The sequence below is a fragment of the Olea europaea genome, unplaced genomic scaffold, assembly GCF_002742605.1.
Source record: "Olea europaea var. sylvestris unplaced genomic scaffold, O_europaea_v1 scaffold138, whole genome shotgun sequence".
In the NCBI taxonomy this organism is placed as follows: Eukaryota; Viridiplantae; Streptophyta; class Magnoliopsida; order Lamiales; family Oleaceae; genus Olea; species Olea europaea.
The window spans coordinates 309,384-327,101 of NW_019231313.1; the positions used below are offsets into that span (position 1 = coordinate 309,384).

At 33.9% G+C, this 17,718-nt stretch overlaps 1 pseudogene; it reads left to right on the plus strand.

Annotated features, from left to right (window-relative positions):
• Positions 1–1,151: 1,151 nt before the first annotated feature.
• On the plus strand, positions 1,152–13,081 carry LOC111375501 (annotated as a pseudogene).
• Positions 13,082–17,718: the final 4,637 nt, after the last annotated feature.

A 17,718-nucleotide genomic window follows, 5' to 3' on the forward strand; every position in this document is an offset into this window, starting at 1 on the left:
GCTACAGGCATACAAGTTCAGCCTGGGGAGGCACTGGAGAAACCAAGTCCATATATCAAGCGTTTCATACTCGAGGCCTAGAATCGGGCCAGAATTAAACATGAACAAAAGTTGGAAAACGAGCGCCTCCGACAGCAACTGGCTGAAGAAGGGCAAGTGACTGAGGACTTGGAAATGCCACAAGCTCCGCCACCACTGGCTGACATGGATATCCAGTTATTGAGGCAGATGTTTGCCACTATGACTGGACACAGCTGAGACATGCAGCATCTTCAGCACTCATGTGGAGCACTGAGTACCACCATCCAGCAGGTGCAGATCGATATGGCAACCACATGAAACTTTGTTTCCACTGTCAGCAGTGAGTCCCTTGCGGCACGAAGACGGATGAGTACCTTTGACAGGTGATTGGGCATGTACGGTGGCGAGTAAACGAGACTTGGGACCGTTTAGGGAGTTTGGAGACAAGGGTTCAGGCCATGCAAGTGGAGCAGACCCAGCAGTCTGCCACATTGAAAGAGATATTATCCCGCCTTCCTCCCCCTCCTGGAGATGATGATGCCGGACCCAGCCTTCCATCGCAGCCACCATTTTGATCAGAGGAGTACTGTTTACCCCATTTTGATTTTTCTTCTTCATTTTGTCCTTAAAATTATGTCTTAATCTTTTGTTAATCTTATATTGAGAACAATGTATTAACTAAGTTGGGGGAGGGTGACATAATTTTAAATCTCTATATGTGTTCATCTTTATCTATTTTTCACTGTTTTCCATTACTGCATAAGTACGCATGATGAGTGTCAAAGAAAATTGCATTTTATTTAGTTTGTTTTAATTCTCTTCATGCATGCTTGTGTGGGCTTGATAACATTTTCATGCCTTTATGACTCGAACAAGTAAGCCTGTAAGAATATCTCAAAATCTGGTACTCTAAAGCCAACTGGCATGGGAATCACCAACCCAACGCTCGATACATGGGTCATATAAAAAGCGAAAGGGAAAGAGGTTAATAAAAAGTCATCTGATCGAGCCTTTATAACTCGAGTGAATAAACCTGCAAGGGTTTAAAACTTGGTGCCCTAAAGCCAACTGGTTTGGAAATCACCGACCTAAAGCTCGTTACATGGGTTATATAGAAAGTAAGTGAGAAGATGGTAATCAATCAGAAATTAGAGAAAGGTGAGAAAAACAAAAGAAAGACAAAAACGTGACGAAAAGCCCTTGGACATATGGTTGAAGAGACTATACCTCTGAGGCGAGGCAAGTAACCTAGTTTAATCTTGAGTGTCAAAGCAATCAAACTTAGGAGAGCCTTCACTTGTTGATATGTAAACTTGTGATAGTAAGACTAATCCAAACTACGAGAGGGTGAGGACTACAGCTATATAAATTCCTAATCTTAAAACACAACCCCAGGATAAGTGAGTGAAAAGAATAAGTTTGGGGGGTTGTGTATCTCTCGAGCGAGTAAGGATACATTTGACCACTTGGGGTCGGGACTCAAATTCATCATGAACCTGATATGTTGGCATGAATTCACAAACACACGTCAATTTGCATTTAATAGGTAAAGGTTGATGTCATGTTTGCACTGATAAATTTTCATAAAGTCAAATACTTAGTCCAATCCTGAGCCACAACAGGGTATTAAGTCATGTTTGTTCAGAATTAAGTCACTATCTTGTTTGATGACAAACAATAGTTCAAGTTTGGGGGTTTGATAAATGTGTTTTTGCACACTTATTTAGGTCACAAACATGACTGAATAACGAGCAAAATGATTGAATTGTGACTTAATCTCATTACATTTGTGAATTTTAGGGAACAACGATGAACATGGTGAAATTCATAAAAAAAAAGATGCGAAAAAGGACTAAAATGATGCAAAGTAAAAATTTGGGGACCAAGGAACAATTATCCAAAAGTTGACCCGATGAACAGATCGAGAAATTGATTAAGCCAAATGCCAATTAATGATATCTTAGGATGATGGAATGGAAAGAATGAAGAAAAGATGCCAAGAAGTGAATGATTAAAGTAGAAGGACCAAAATGAACATCTTTCATAGTTGGTAGCACTATGCGACCCCTCTATGCGGTCTCATAGAGGCAAACCGAAAGTAAATTGCCACAATTTTTACTCTATGCGGTTGTATAGAACAATTCTAGGGCAAAAACGCAATTTCCTTTTTCCGCTGAAACTCTTATGGAAACAATACTTTTAGGGTCCTATATAAACAAAAACTCAATCAAAACGAAGGGGACGCCGTTTTTACAAGTTTTTGAGAGATTTTGAAGAAGAAACGAAGAGAGAACAAGAGACAACATCGCGCCAAGTGAAGATTCGATTGAAGATTGATTCGGGTGATGACGTTTCTTCAACTATTTTTATATTTTCTTCTTTTTAGCACGTTAGGCTAGATTTTTCATTGCTAGGAGATCGATGAACCTTATAATACTATGTTTGATTTTTTATTTGGATTTTTGACATATTTAAACGCATGTTCCGGAATTGAATGATTTATTACATTTTTATTTCCATATGATTATTGTGCACGTAATTATATGATTGTGGTGGCCTTTTTTATGCATTCGAAAGGAGAAAAATAGGTTCGACATAGTATAAATCATCATAGGGTCCGATAGGGAATATAAATATACCTCTATACCTTGTGTGAATTATTGGATATTCATGAATTTATAATGCATTTCGGTATGTTAGTATTCGTCATAGAGATATAGTCGAATCACATATTGGGATAGATTTGACATTGCTCGAGAGAGATTGCTAAATTAAAATAGGAATATTGATTCATCTTTTGTGGAATTGTGTGTCAAATCTGCACTATTGAAAATTGAACGGGTATTACTTGGGGATTCGTGATCATAGTGCGTTAGTACATTCATTAATTCCATAAAATTCTAGTAGATTGTGTCCAAGTCATTTGCGTTTAATATATTTCTTTCATTCATAATCGCATCATAGTTTACATCTTCTTTAGCTAAATCGCAACACATCAATTTTACTTTCGTGTTTCGGTTAAGGTCATAATAGGTTGATTTGAATTAATTCAATACTTATGGGATCGATACTTGGACTCATAGTCCATTTTACTATTTGTTAACAAACCGTACACTTGCGGCGAGTTTTGAATCGAAACAAATAATTTCGTGAACAGGGGTCATCAGATGTTTTGATAGATTTGGGTGCCAAAGTTGCTACCTAGTCGTTGGCCTCTCTCCTTAGTGTCGGGGGAAAAGTCTAGCATATCATTGCATCCGAGGCTGCATATAATCTCATCAGATCAACGAATGTTCACAGGTGATCAAGCGGATTCGTGACTCCATCATATGCCTCTATCATAAGTTGTTTGAATCCTTTCGGTAAAGGGACTGTCACGATCTCAGTTGCAAAAGGGTTTTTTTCCAAAACCATTTGCATGCGTCCATCTTTCCTTTAAGAGAATGCATCATCTATCTTCTGGGCTGTTATTTTCTCCATCCTTTATTTCAAGTCTACCATGGGACGTAGAACGTACGAAATTGTGACCTCAAGAGGCCCAAGTTTCCTACCGCTGGCTGAAAAATAGGTGGGACAACCGCTTGTACCACTTGAGGTGGTTGCTCACGTATAATCTCTAGCAAGTTCTATGGTGGGACTACGGCTCTTTGGGTTTGACTTTGCAAGATGGTCATCTTGGTTGCCAAGTGTCTCCAGAATAGTGAATTGGCCCTACATCACATACTGCAGCGGTGACAGATCATGACGTCTTGCGACGGACTCCGACTCCATCTCCGTCGTGTTCCCGACCAAGCGTGTATCACTCCTAATTCATCTTCTTGACATCACTTATATGTTCAATGGTTCCCACAGACGACGCGAATGAAATAGTTATGAAACAAACCTTAGTGCTCTCCTGGCAACACAACTTGTTTCTACTAACAAATGTTACCTATGAAATGAGGTTGAGTCTTTCTTCTCCATTGTACCTCTGTCCGTGAGAATTAGTAAGTGATTTAGAAAATTTGGCCTCGTAGTGATATAGGGTCTCATAATGGTATATGACTTCGTATGAACGTAAAAGGCCTCATGGTGGTATACGACCTTATAATGGTAGATGGTTTTGTATGAACATAGAGGGCCTCATAGTGTTTGACAACCTCGTAATGATAGATGACCTAGTATGAACGTAGAAGAACAAATGGTGGTAAACAACCTCGTATTGGTAAACGGCCTAGCATGGGATGCTCTATGTAGAGTGTCTATTGATTAGTCCCTACCCAGTGGCCATCATGGATAATTATTGATGCTATCTAATATCACAATCTATATTCGGATTCAATGTATATGTGAAGTTCAAAAGTGATTGGGAATGTTTGGCTAAGCTCGGTTTTTTTTTTAATCAAGTAAAAGAAAGACTCATCTTGCAAGTTAAAACCCGTCTTAAGTACTTGTTTGAGTTTTAAACATATCTGATTGGGTTTACTTCTTTTCCTTTTTTCACACATTTTGTCGAATGAACAACTGTTAATAACTTATTTATCAATCATTTTTATTTATTTGAAATTTAAACTTATTAAAACAATTTCAAAACATGTTTTTACTGTCAAAAGTTGCTTAGACCTTTTCTATATCAATTTTGTTTTTTGAAAAAGATATATGAATACATATTATGAGTAGGATTGGAAAGTTAATGAATTAAAATTTAAGTCATCATTCATGAAATATATGCATAATCTACATCTACAATAGATTAAAAATATGAATTGAGGAGAAATTTTTGAATACCAACTTTACTTTTATATATTTAGTTATATGTCAATTCTATCCTTATATTTTATATAGTACCATTTCATATAATTTAACTTCATTTAAAATTCATTTAAATGTAATTCTTATTGTTTTATATTGGAGTACGTAGGATTTTACATTAATCAAATTTAGTTTAATTAATTAAATTACATTATTTAGATTAAGTTTACTACTTAAAATTGAAGCTCACACATATAGATGTAGTTTAATTATAATTATATAACATAATATATTAAATGTTGCATTAATATGATGGTATATTAATTACAATATAAATAAATATTTATTATAGTTTTAATATAATTATATGTAGACGAGATTCGATTTTAAGTGGTTAAACTTATTTTAATTAATATAAAATTATGAGTACTCCAATATTAAAAATGAACTCTATACTTAAAAGGGGACAACATAAAGTTAAATTGTAATTCATCAATCATTAATACCACCTTTAATATATTATGTTATTTCATATGTACATACATATATATTATATTATATTATTTATTATTTATATAGGTGAGCTTCACTTGAAATCAACATTTATTTACTTATATAATTATATTATAATTACAATATAGATAAAATAAAAACATGGAGATAGATGAGAAACATTTAGCTCCTGTTTGAGCCACATTATTTTTAAAAAAATACAATCTTCAACAGTGATTTGATATCATTTCAACCACACATTCTTCAATAAAATAATATTACACACAAATCTAAAACTTTTCTTTATTTTTAACCACACATTTTTCATTGATTTGACATCAATAATGCACTTTTTCCCTATAATGTGGTTCAAACAAACCCTTAATCTATCAATTTGTCCTTACATAAAATTGTCAACATTTTCATTCAAAAGATTATAAAATGCACGTTTCATTAATATAATAGATAATATAACTATTTAAATACAAAGGACAATAAATTGAAAAGAAATTTTTTTTGCTTAAATGTGATCAACAATTAGGAGGGAACGTGTTGAAGATGGAAAAAATTATCTATCAATCTTAGAAACCATTCTAATTACTCCAAACATTTAGAAGTTACTTACCCTTCCCATATTTGTATCCACCTCACTAAACACAAGTTTCGGATCTCAATTATACATTTTTCACTAAAACCAAATTTTTTAAGTATTAATGAAAATTAATATTACGTGTTCTAAAAAATAATTAATATAGTATTGGGTATTTTATTGTTATTGTGTGATCATTTTTGTATAAAACATAAAAATTGATAATAATCCAGTTACTTACTAAATATAAATATATGAAGAAAAAAAGATTTTCATCTCAATACATTTAGAAGGAGAATTTTTATTCCTCCATTTTTATTAATCCCATTCAAAAGAAAACGATTTTTTTTTTCACTTTTATATCCATTTTGAATGTAAGTTTGGTTTTTAATTTAAACAAATACTACCGATTAATATGACGAGCATGATTAGTATGTAATTTTTTTTTCTAAATGTATCTAGATAACATACTTTTTTCGTTTTTACTTTTTAAGGTAAAAAAGTTTATGTTACAGATAAAATGAATAAATTTTTTATTTTGAAAATTATTTATATACATTTAGTTTACTTATAAGTAAATATTTTAAACTTAGTCAAATATATATCTCTTAATTCGATTATTCTTCGTGTCCGTCTATATCACAAAGTTGATCGATGTGGATGTAATGGTTGAAATAGGGCCCAATCAATGTCTAGCATAAACAAAATATCACATTTCAGTTTATTCAACATTTTCACATTATGTACGTAATTTCATAAAACTTTTATTCACACACACACACACATTCTCTAATCTTTAACATTATCAATTACATTAATTTACAAATATTACTCATATCATTCGTTCTGTACATAGGACGTGCAATGCACATGTTTGCTACTGGTAATAAAAAAAGAGTGTTTGACAGGCGTTTTGCTTATGATTTTCGTAGAAAAACCTCTAAATGCTTTTCGAATCGGACAACAACTTTCAAAAATTACTCAAACAAAAAATAAATAAATTCTTCATCTTAAAACTAGTTTTTGACTTTTTATTGCTTTCGACAGTCCATTGCCGAAGGGAAATTGAAATTCTTTCAATAAGAAAAAAATTGAAAAACTTGAAAACATTAGAGAATAATATGATTATTACAAAGTCTTTATAATAATAGTAATATAGGCAAAATAATCTCTTGATCCTAGTAGCTTAAGAAAGATGAATGACTAAATTTTAATAGAATAAGTAAAGTCATAATCTAAACGATTAAATGAATTCCTATTGCAACAAAATATAATTTCCCGTCATATTGGTAATATAATTACTAGAGTTTGTCACAATTCTTTGATAAAATGGTTTATAGAAAAATTGGACATGTTTGTCCATTCTATTGGAAGGAAAGATAAAATATTTGGGGCCTGATATGTCAAAAGCATTATAAAGGAACTGCTCGTATTCATAATTTTGGTTGTTATCTTTTGTTTTGCTATTTTTGTATCATTTCTTAGTTCATCTCTTTGCTCTGTCTGTGACTATGAATTTCTGCAGAATGGCCTGAATTCAGAATTTGGTAGCTTTTACATTTAGATATATAAAACTATTTTGCATTTTGGTATTGTTGGGTTTTTGATACCCAATAAATCCCGAGCTATGATGTTAACGTGGGTTAATATTATTTCATAGGCATAAGCCGATAAATGAAATAAGTCCAACAACCAAGTCCATGAGCTACACCCTGCCCAATTATATTCCTTATGGATGGCTTGAATCTTGGCCCGTTTACCCCTTTAATGGTCCAACTTAAAGTCTAACCCTAGAGTATATATATGAATATAACCCTAGCCTCTTTGATATGATGATTGTGTGATTTTGAGAGAAGAAACTAGTGAATCCCGGCTGCCCCCCTTTTGTGTGAGAAAAAGGTGTCCAGAACGCTTGTATAACGTGTGCAATTGGTGGTTCTTTCATAGTATACATTTGTGGTGTCTTCTCTTAGCCTTTGTGGCGATAAATCATCATCCTTTCTTGTCCTACGTGGGTAAGATTGAATAGCAACCAAGGTGAATTAATTGGTTGTGGTTTGGAGCCGTTTGGATTGGTTGTTGGTAGAGAAAAGTAAATTGGACTGAGCCAGGAAAACCACCGTTTGAAGATCCTTTTGAGAGAGCTTCCGCAACAATTGGTATCAGAGCTTCAAGGTGAAGGTTTTGGCTCGTGAAATCTACCAGAAATCGTCCAGAAAATAGGCAGAAACGCAGCAGAAATCAGATCGAAGAAGCTGTCCAAAAACTGTTTAAACCAGTCTCCATTTTTCACGTTTTCTGATCAATCCAGAAGGAGTTTGGGGAAATGGAGACCACTGACGTGACGTGCAGGAGGAGGAAACCCTGCAGGCCGACGCGTGTTGGACGAAGGCGACGCGTGTGGTAGCGCGTGAGGACCACGCGCAGAGGGAAGATACGGCGCGTGCGGGCACGTGAAACGTTTTTTGGCGACGGTCTCTTCAGGCAGTTTGTTCCTTATATTATTTTTGACATTTTTCGTATTGAAAGTTTTCTGTTTCAGGGTACGCAGAAGAATCTGGACAGCGTTGTTCTTCGAGCGTTCGAGACTCGATCGTGATTTTTTTGGTTGCTACAGTTTTCAGAGACTTTAGAACGAATAGTGGTGGTCCTAAAGTGATAAATTCGCAACTCTCATAATTTACGGACTCAGATAGTCCGCTCTGGTATATTGGCTTAACTTAGTTTTAAATTTCAGCATTAGCAGATAATCGTGTGGGGTGATCGTTAGGATTGGGAGTTGTCATTGCTTGGCAACCATTGCTTGTGCTAGAAAATTTAGGAATTATTTGCTCTGTTTTTGAAGTGTTGAGTTTTGATTGCAAGTTGGTAGTTGATTTTGTGCTTTATCTGTCATATAGTCACTGTGTGAGGCTTGTTGCGTGGAAATTTGAACTTTTGTTTACATACCTTCGTGTTGCAATGATTTTCCTGTTAGAACACCTGGACTTGACCCGTTCGAACATTCCCTTGATCTAAGGTCGTGAATCTTACGAAACCCTGGGAATCTAGAACGGTGTATATTGCGGCCGTAGGATAACTTTGTGTGACCTATCTGTGCTTTTGGTTGTTCTAATTTTTTAAAAATGTCTTCACGCTTTGAAATTGGAATTTTTAATGGGAAAGGGGATTTTTCAATTTGGTAACAAAAGATGAAGGGTATTTTGGTCCAACAAAAAGTTTCAAAGGTCATAGATGACAAATTTCCTACAAATTTAACAGAAATACAAAAAGAAGAGTATGATGAACTTGCATACACTTCAATTATTTTACACCTATCTGATATTGTTTTGAGTAAAGTAGGAAAACTGGATTCTACAAAACAATTTTGGGAAAAGTTGGAGGACTTATATTTGCTTAAGTCAACTCCTAATAAATTGTACTTGTTTGAACGATTTTTCAGCTTTAAAATGGATCCTTCAAAGGATCTTGATGATAATCTGAATGTCTTTAACAAATTAGTTCAAGACATCGTTAACTGTGATGAAGAGGTATCTGAAACGTATAAGGCTATTATCTTGCTTAATTCCATGCCTGATTCATATAGGGAAGTTAAGAATGCAATTAAGTATGGTAGGGATACCTTAACACCCGAGATTGTCATAGACTCACTTAGGAGTAAGGAGATGGAGAGTAAGGCTGAAAAAGAGGATAAGAGGAGTGGCGAGTTACATATGATGAGAAGGAGGATGAAGTTTAAGCAAATGAATTTGGGTAGAACTCAAGACGGTAGTGATTCGAGTAGTGACTCGAGTGATGAAGGTAATAAGAAGAAGGGCAAGGGACGAGACAAGTCTAGTGGTAAAAGGTGTTACAGTTGTGGTAAGTCTGGACACTTTATTAGGGACTGTCCCAAAAAGAAAGATAAGCTGAAGGGAAAGATGAGAGGTGAGACGAATTTGGTTGAGGGGTCGAGTTATGACCCCACTGAGGTTTATTGAGTGTAAACCTAGTCACTGCATATGCATCTGTGTGTGATCCTTTCTGCATGTGTGTGATTGTCTAAATTTTGTTGCATGATTATCTGCTACATTTCAATGTGTTTGATATGTGCATTTGCATGAATTTGAGACATTAGGATTACTTGGTGTAATTGCTTGCATGCATAGTGGGTTAGGATGCATTAGTAGTGTGTTGTGTGTCTTTTGGTGAGGTGAGTATAGATGCCTAAGGGTACATGGTGGTTTGTACCGAGGGATGTAGAGTGTAACATTTGGATCACGAGTGGAGATGTGATCAAATGTCTAGGATCCTTTATCTGGAAAGAGACCCTGATCAGGTGGAGTGTGAGAAAGACACTTTTATCACTTCTGTTAGGTGGAGACCCATTATCCACGTAAGTTGGGAGAAGTGATGTGGAGATAGAGGATTATCCCATGGACTTAGGATCTATTGTGACTCACCAGTTAGACATGAGTTGAGTGATCTGTCTAGTGAGCGTGGTGGACGATGAGAGGAGATATGTGTTCTCGAGGTGTGAGCAACACGGAATGGGATAGGATAAGTGTGGTGAGATCTTTTCTTAGGGTCATTTATGCATGTGTTGCATATGTGGTTGACCGTGATTTGATTGACTTGGTGTTAATCTATGGTTCTATGTGAACATGTTTTTGAAAAGATCTATGTGTGTTATCCTATAGTATATCGTCATCGCATGTGTATTTGCTCTTGATTGTTTACTGTTAAATATTTGCTTCTACTTGGGTGTTTTTTTACCTTAGCCCCAGTGAGTGCATGGAGCATGTATGGTATGTGTTTCAAGTTGGAAACACGACGTAAGGTCTGTGATCCAATTTTATTGGCTACCTTGATTATGCAAGTGTTAACTGTGTGTTTTGATTGCTTGCAGATTTATTGGGCATCAAGGTGGAGATTTGTTGGGTTTTTGATACCCAATAAATCCCCGGCTATGATGTTAACGTAGGTTAATATTATTTCATAGGCATAGGTCGATAAATGAAATAAGTCCAACAACCAAGTCCATGAGCTACACCCGGCCCAATTGTATTCCTTATAGATGGCTTGAATCTTCGCCCGTTTACCTCTTTAATGGCCCAACTTAAAGCCTAACCCTAGAGTATATATATGAATATAACTCTAGCCTCTTTGATATGGTGATTGTGTGATTTTGAGAGAAGAAACTAGTGAATCCCGGCTGCCCCCCTTTTGTGTGAGAAAAAGGTGTCCAGAACGCTTGTATAACGTGTGCAATTGGTGGTTCTTTCATAGTATACCTTTGTAGTGTCTTCTCTTAGCCTTTGTGGCGATAAATTATCATCCTTTCTTGTCCTACGTGGGTAAGTTTGAATAGCAACCAAGGTGAATTAATTGGTTGTGGTTTGGAGCCGTTTGGATTGGTTGTTGGTAGAGAAAGGTACGTTCGACTGAGCCTGGAAAACCACCGTTTGAAGATCCTTTTGAGAGAGCTTCCGCAACAATTTTTGGTATTATGTTGTAATTTAACTTTGACTTACCAGTATCATACAGGGTATCAGGAGCAAATGTCACATTGGCCTGAACAGCTAAATGATATAATAATAAAATGGATGAAGGACCACACCCCTTCTTTAATTGTAGCTGATTTTGGTTGTGGTAACAATTATGAATTATTGCCTTGACAACTCCAGATATACAAATATAATATCATTCCATACAACCTAATTTGTTTTCCACATTCTTTTTGAACATCACTGAATTTCAACCCATTTATTCCAGGGGATGCACGGCTTGCTAGAAGCGTGAAGAATAAAGTCTTCTCCATTGATCTTGTCCCAAACGATCCTTCAGTCATTGCTTGTGATATGTCCAATGTATGTGCTTAAAGTTTAAATGCAAAAGTTAAGTTTTATCTTCAAATTGGAAAGGTACTTGTTTGTCATTAAATTAATTATAGTGCTAAAATAATCTTTCGAATAGGGTAATATCTCACTTTAACCTGACTTTTCCTTGGGGTATTGTGTTAATTTGACTTTTGTCTAAATATTTCCACTCTTTTGCAGACACCCCTCGAGACTTCGTCTATAGATGGCTGTCTTTTGTCTCTCATTGATGGGAATTAACTTTCCCCATTTCCTTAAGGAAGCCCATAGAGTACTTAAATCTCAGTATGAATGTCATATTATTTGTTTCCAAGTATCAAAATATGGTATTTGCTTGCCAATTCGTGATCTTAATCGATTATGGTTCTATGCAGTGGGGGCTTTTAATAGCAGAAGTGAAAAGCCGGTTTGACCCCAGTACCGTAGGAGTGGACCCGAACAAGTTTGTGAAAGCAATATGTGAGCTAGGATTCAGTTGTCGGTCGAAGTTAAAATTCTTCATGTTGCTTTAATTGAGATTGATGAGGAGTTGGTTAATGATGCTAGAAGATGTACTTGTTTTGAATGCTTATTCATTTTCGATCATAAAATATGGATTGATCATGAATAGAAAATTTTATTGCCTGTTTGAGTTTATTTATGGCACGAAACTCCAGAAAACTATACTGGAACCATTAGATCTGTTTTATGGACATGACCCTTCTTCAGATCTCTTCCTTTCAATTGACTTGCTAAAAGTAGAGGTATTTATTGCACGCAGGACTTCTCAAACAAGATGTTTCTACTGTTTTACTACAAGAAAAAGGTTCGATACCTTTAAAATGTTTGGTTTAGCAATATTTATTATATTTTTGTTTCTCATTTATGGATATAAATATAATTACTGCTCTCCCTCTTTCTAAGTCCATGGACCACGCATTCCCCACCCCCCCAACGCAGGAAAATCAATTTTTCATATAACTTTTCCCTACTTTTTAATAACAAGGGCTAAGTAAGTTACAGGTAAATATTAAAGATTTAAAATTATTTTCTTTGCGTTAAAATTGGAATAAAGTTGATGATTTTGAAAGTAACTGTTACTTGCAAAATGGTTTACTTCTTTTAGTTGTTTGCGAGAAGAAAAGTAACTAATCCAATCGTATTTGGAATCAAAATGTTAAAATAAATAACTTCTACTCGAAAATAGTTTACTTCTTTTACTTGTTTGTAAGAAGTAACTTATCCACCCATATTTGGAACCAAATGGTCGAAATAAGTAACTTTCGGTTCTCGATTCTTTCTCTTGTAGGAGAAACTGGATTCTAGAAAGCAAATAGAGTGGCCTGAGCTGAAACCTTGTTTGTACAAGCGTCGTTGAGCATTGATTCGATATGCTATCCTTCTGAAGTCATTATGTACGTATACAGTGGTGCCCTTGTTGTAATACAGAATACAAGAGTTCTCATGGTTTTTGATCTTGTTCATCTGGAGGTTTGGATGATCATGGGATGCCTTAGGCCATTTCAATTGGCTGGGATTACACTTCATTGGACGGCCGATCCGATAGAAAGTGGTTAACTCGTCATCCGGTGAGGTGATATATAAACATGGGTCTTCTCAAATCGCCAAGGGAATAGTTTTATAATCCACTTCTGAGGATGTGGCTAGTTGTTTTGTTGGGTGACTTTTTTAACTTTCATTTAATTTTTTCCCTATTTAATAGGGAAGCTTTTATAATCAGAATTTGTCCCATTTTATTGTAGCTTTCGGAAATCCTAACTGCGCGTCTTGAAAACAATATTTTTTCAATGACAAAATAAATTTTGATTGATTGATGACAGATAGATAGACGTAAATGAAGAGAAGCACTTTGTGTGCAGAAACCGAAGCACTTGGTGTTCAGTTTGGGATTAGGGGTTCTGTTCCTATCGACACCTCACAATTGGGTGCGTTATTTTTTGACAATTTTTATTTCTTTGTGAACACGGCTTCTGTACACTTAGAAAAATTAGTACATGAATGCGTGAAAATTTGATATGTATTTATTATTATTATTATTTACAGAATCCAGCTTCTGTGCACTCAGAAAAATTGATAAATGAATGCGTGAAAAATTGATATGAATTTATTATTACTATTGTTTTAACTGTACCGTATATTACATGGATCATGCAAAGGTGTTAAGTAGCATTGCAGCAATGTCGTTTTGATGAGTCTCATCCTCCCCTTCTAATTTATTTGTTGAATACTCCTTTTTGTTTTTTAACAACAAAAACAAATTCTATTCATTTGGCTTTGTTTGATTCTCATTTTTATTAAAATTAGTCAGTATCACGTGCGTTGCACGAATTTTGTATTTATCGTATTTTAATTAGTGTATGAATTTTAGTTTTTTGAAAATTTTTGAAACAATATCTAAAAATATTTCCATGATATAAGAAAATAATTGTAAATTATTTTTATAATTCATAGTAATATGTTATCTAAAAAAAATATGTTGGTATATTTCATGCTTGAATAAGAAATATACAAACTATTTTACTTGTATTCTTTGATAGTGTTGATATGATCGAATTGAATGTGAAGATTATATTTCTAAATTTTGTGTAATTCAATATTGTAAAATTGAAAAAAAAAAAAAACTCTCCGCACAGTGGGAAGAGAGTTGAACCAAGTGCGATGTAAAAATAAAAAAAGGTGTGGAAAGAAAAAAAATATTCGCACAGTGCGGAGAGGGTTGAACCATATGCAGAGAGTTAGTAAACTCTTCGCACGGTGCAGAGGGAAAAAAATATCTCCATACAGTGCGAAGAGATGACAGACCAACTCTCCGCACTATGTGAAGAGAATTAATCTCTTCGCACAGTGCGGAGAGTTGATCCGCACCATGGCAAAACTCTCCACACAGTGCGAAGAATAAAAACTATCTGCATAGTGCACAGAGAATTGAATCCTATGCGGAGAGAAGATATCTCTCCGCACAATACGGAGAGAATTGAACCATGTGTGGAGAGTGGGCAAACTTTTCGCAAAGTGCGGAGTAAAAAAAAACTCTCCGCACAGTGTGGAGAGATGACAAACCAGCTCTCCGCATAATACAGAGAGAGAAAAAAACTCTTTGCACAGTGTTGAGAATTATTTTCAAATTCCTTAATTACAAGTCAAATTTCATGATTGAAAATTTTTCGTATATACATCAAAACAGAGTCGAAAAATATGGCTCAAAATCAATTATGTCTTCTTTAAATTCCAGTCATAGCTTCTGAGCATGTAAATCATATTTACGGTATTGGAAATGAGCTTTCTCATGATTCATACAATGAAACAATATGTGAGTTGTGCAAAGAAAGGGATATTGATAGTACTATGACATTGCTTTCACAAATAGAGGCTCTAGGGTACCACGCAAATTCAATATTTTACACTTGCTTGATAATGGCTCTTGGACATTAGAATCGGATACAATTTTCAATGAAATTATACTTTCGGGTTGTAGGCCAGGAATTAAAGTGTTCAATGCATTGCTCAAAAATTGTTTGAGAAAAGGCCTCTTGAAACTTGCAGATAAAGTCCCGAGAGTTTTTGTTTTTCTCTTCACACTGTGCGGAGAGATAGTTTGTCATCTCTCCGCACTTTGTAGAGTCTTTTTTTTTTTTTGCTCATGTGCGAATTTTTTTTGTCTCATGGAGTTTATATATACTAAAATTATTATTATTATTTTAATGTTGTTGGCATGATGCGTGTGTGGAAGAATATTTGTCAATCACCATAAACAAAATTATTCACAAAATGCAAAAAATAAAAATACATAATAAATCTTCTTATTACGCTAATAAAATTACAATAATTTTTTTTTTACAAATAACATAAAAAAATTATTTTTATCTTCAACAAAAAAACACATTTAAAAATTAGCAATTTCTTAACCACTTTTTTTTTATAATTCTCGAAAATGCAATTATAAAAAAGGAAACAATATTGAATTACAACATTCAATACTTAAGAAATTCAATATTAAATAAATTGTATACATTTATAACAAATTATAAATCCATATATGCAACTTACCATATTTGCAAGCAGCTTACCGTATATACAACTTACTGTATATGCTGCCTACCGTATTTACAAATAATTTACTGTATTTGCACCTTACTGTATATGCTGTCTACCGTATTTACAACTTACCGTATTTTCAACCTAGCGTATTTGCAAACAACTTATTGTATTTTCACCTTACCGTCTTTATAGCTTATCGTATATGCTGCCTATCCTATTTGCTACTTACTGTATATGCTGCATACTGTATTTGCAGCTTACTATATTTTTATATACCGATTTTTGCACTTACAAATACCTAGAATGCAGAACACCGTACATTCACTTACCTAACCGAATTTCAAAAAAAATTTCAGATTTTTATTTTTTCAACATAAGTATAAAATAAATATTAAATATATATGAAGCATAAAATTTAAAAATATAACCTTCACATTCAACTCAATCATATCAACACTATCAAAAAATACAAGCAAAATAATTTGTATAATCTCGTATATTTCTTATTTAAGTATGAAATATACAAGTATATTTTTTCTAGATGACACAATACTGTTATGCAATTGTAAAAATAATTTGCAATTATTTTCTTATAACATGGAAATATTTTTAGATATTACTTCAAAAACTTTCCAAAAAATTAAAATTCATACACTAATAAAAATACGATAAATGCAAAATTCGTGTAACGCACATCACAATCATTGTGTGGAGAGGGTTTTTTTTTTTTTTTAACTTCGCACTGTACGGAGAGTTTGCCAATTCTCCGCATTGTGCGAAGTTTTTTTTTTTTTTTTTTTTACTCTGCACAGAATGTCATCTCTCGGCACTGTACAGAGAGATTTTTTTTTATTTCGCATTGTATGGAGAGTTTGCCAACTCTCTGCACTATGCGGAGTTTTTTTTTTTTTACTTCGCACATGGTTTGTCATTTCTCTACACTGTGCTGAGAGTTTATTTATTTTATTTTTTTAAAGCTCATTGCGAGGAGGTTTTTTTCCTCATAGCAGTTTATATTTACTAAAATTATTATTATTTTCTTAATGCTAGTGGCATGATGTGTGGAAGAACATTTGTTTGACATAATTATTTTTTTAATGCTAATGGGATGATGTATGGAAAAATATTTGTTTGATATAAACAAAATGGAAAATAAAAAATGACATCATGCATAGTAAAATTGGATTCATTTACTATTGCATGAATAGTAGATCCTCATTCCCTATTTTATTATAAGTTAGTTATCTTACATCAATCTCCCCCACTTAAAAAAATAGTTCGAAGAGTGCATTAATCTACCAAGATGAAAAATATCCAAATTTCTTGCATAATACCATGAGGATTAGAATTTAGCTTGTACTTGAGGAAAATCTCTTGCCACTTCTTATCGTATTCTAAACTTGTAGAGGCATGCAACATTGATAGCAATTAAATTTTGCAATTTTTTAGCACCAGTATTTGCGAACCTATCCATCTTCGTTTAACCTATCATCTATTAAGGGATACAATTCAACATCGAATAAAGATGAAAAATATAGACCAACTTATAAATGATTACGTAACTCTTTTTAATGGGGTTGATCTTTTACGATACATCTCAAATCTTAATATATTATTAGAGTTCATTGAACTTCAACAAACAATTCGATCAGATAAGACTCAAAATATGAGTACGAGATATCAAATTTGGTCTGCTCAAAAGAGGCATCATCTTGCGAAGGCATGTTAAAGGATAAAACTACACATCGAATAAAGATAAAAAAAAATAGATCAATTTATAAATGATTGTACTACTTATCTTAATAAAGTTGATCTTTTAAAATAGAACCCAAGTTTTAATGAAGTGTGTGGTTAAAATGTCATAAATGCCATAAAATATATGATTAAATTCATATTGACATTGATTTTGATAAAAATCTAGATTATATTTTTTGATCAACCAGGGGCTAATTATATTCTAATTGATACCATCCAAACACGGCTTATGGA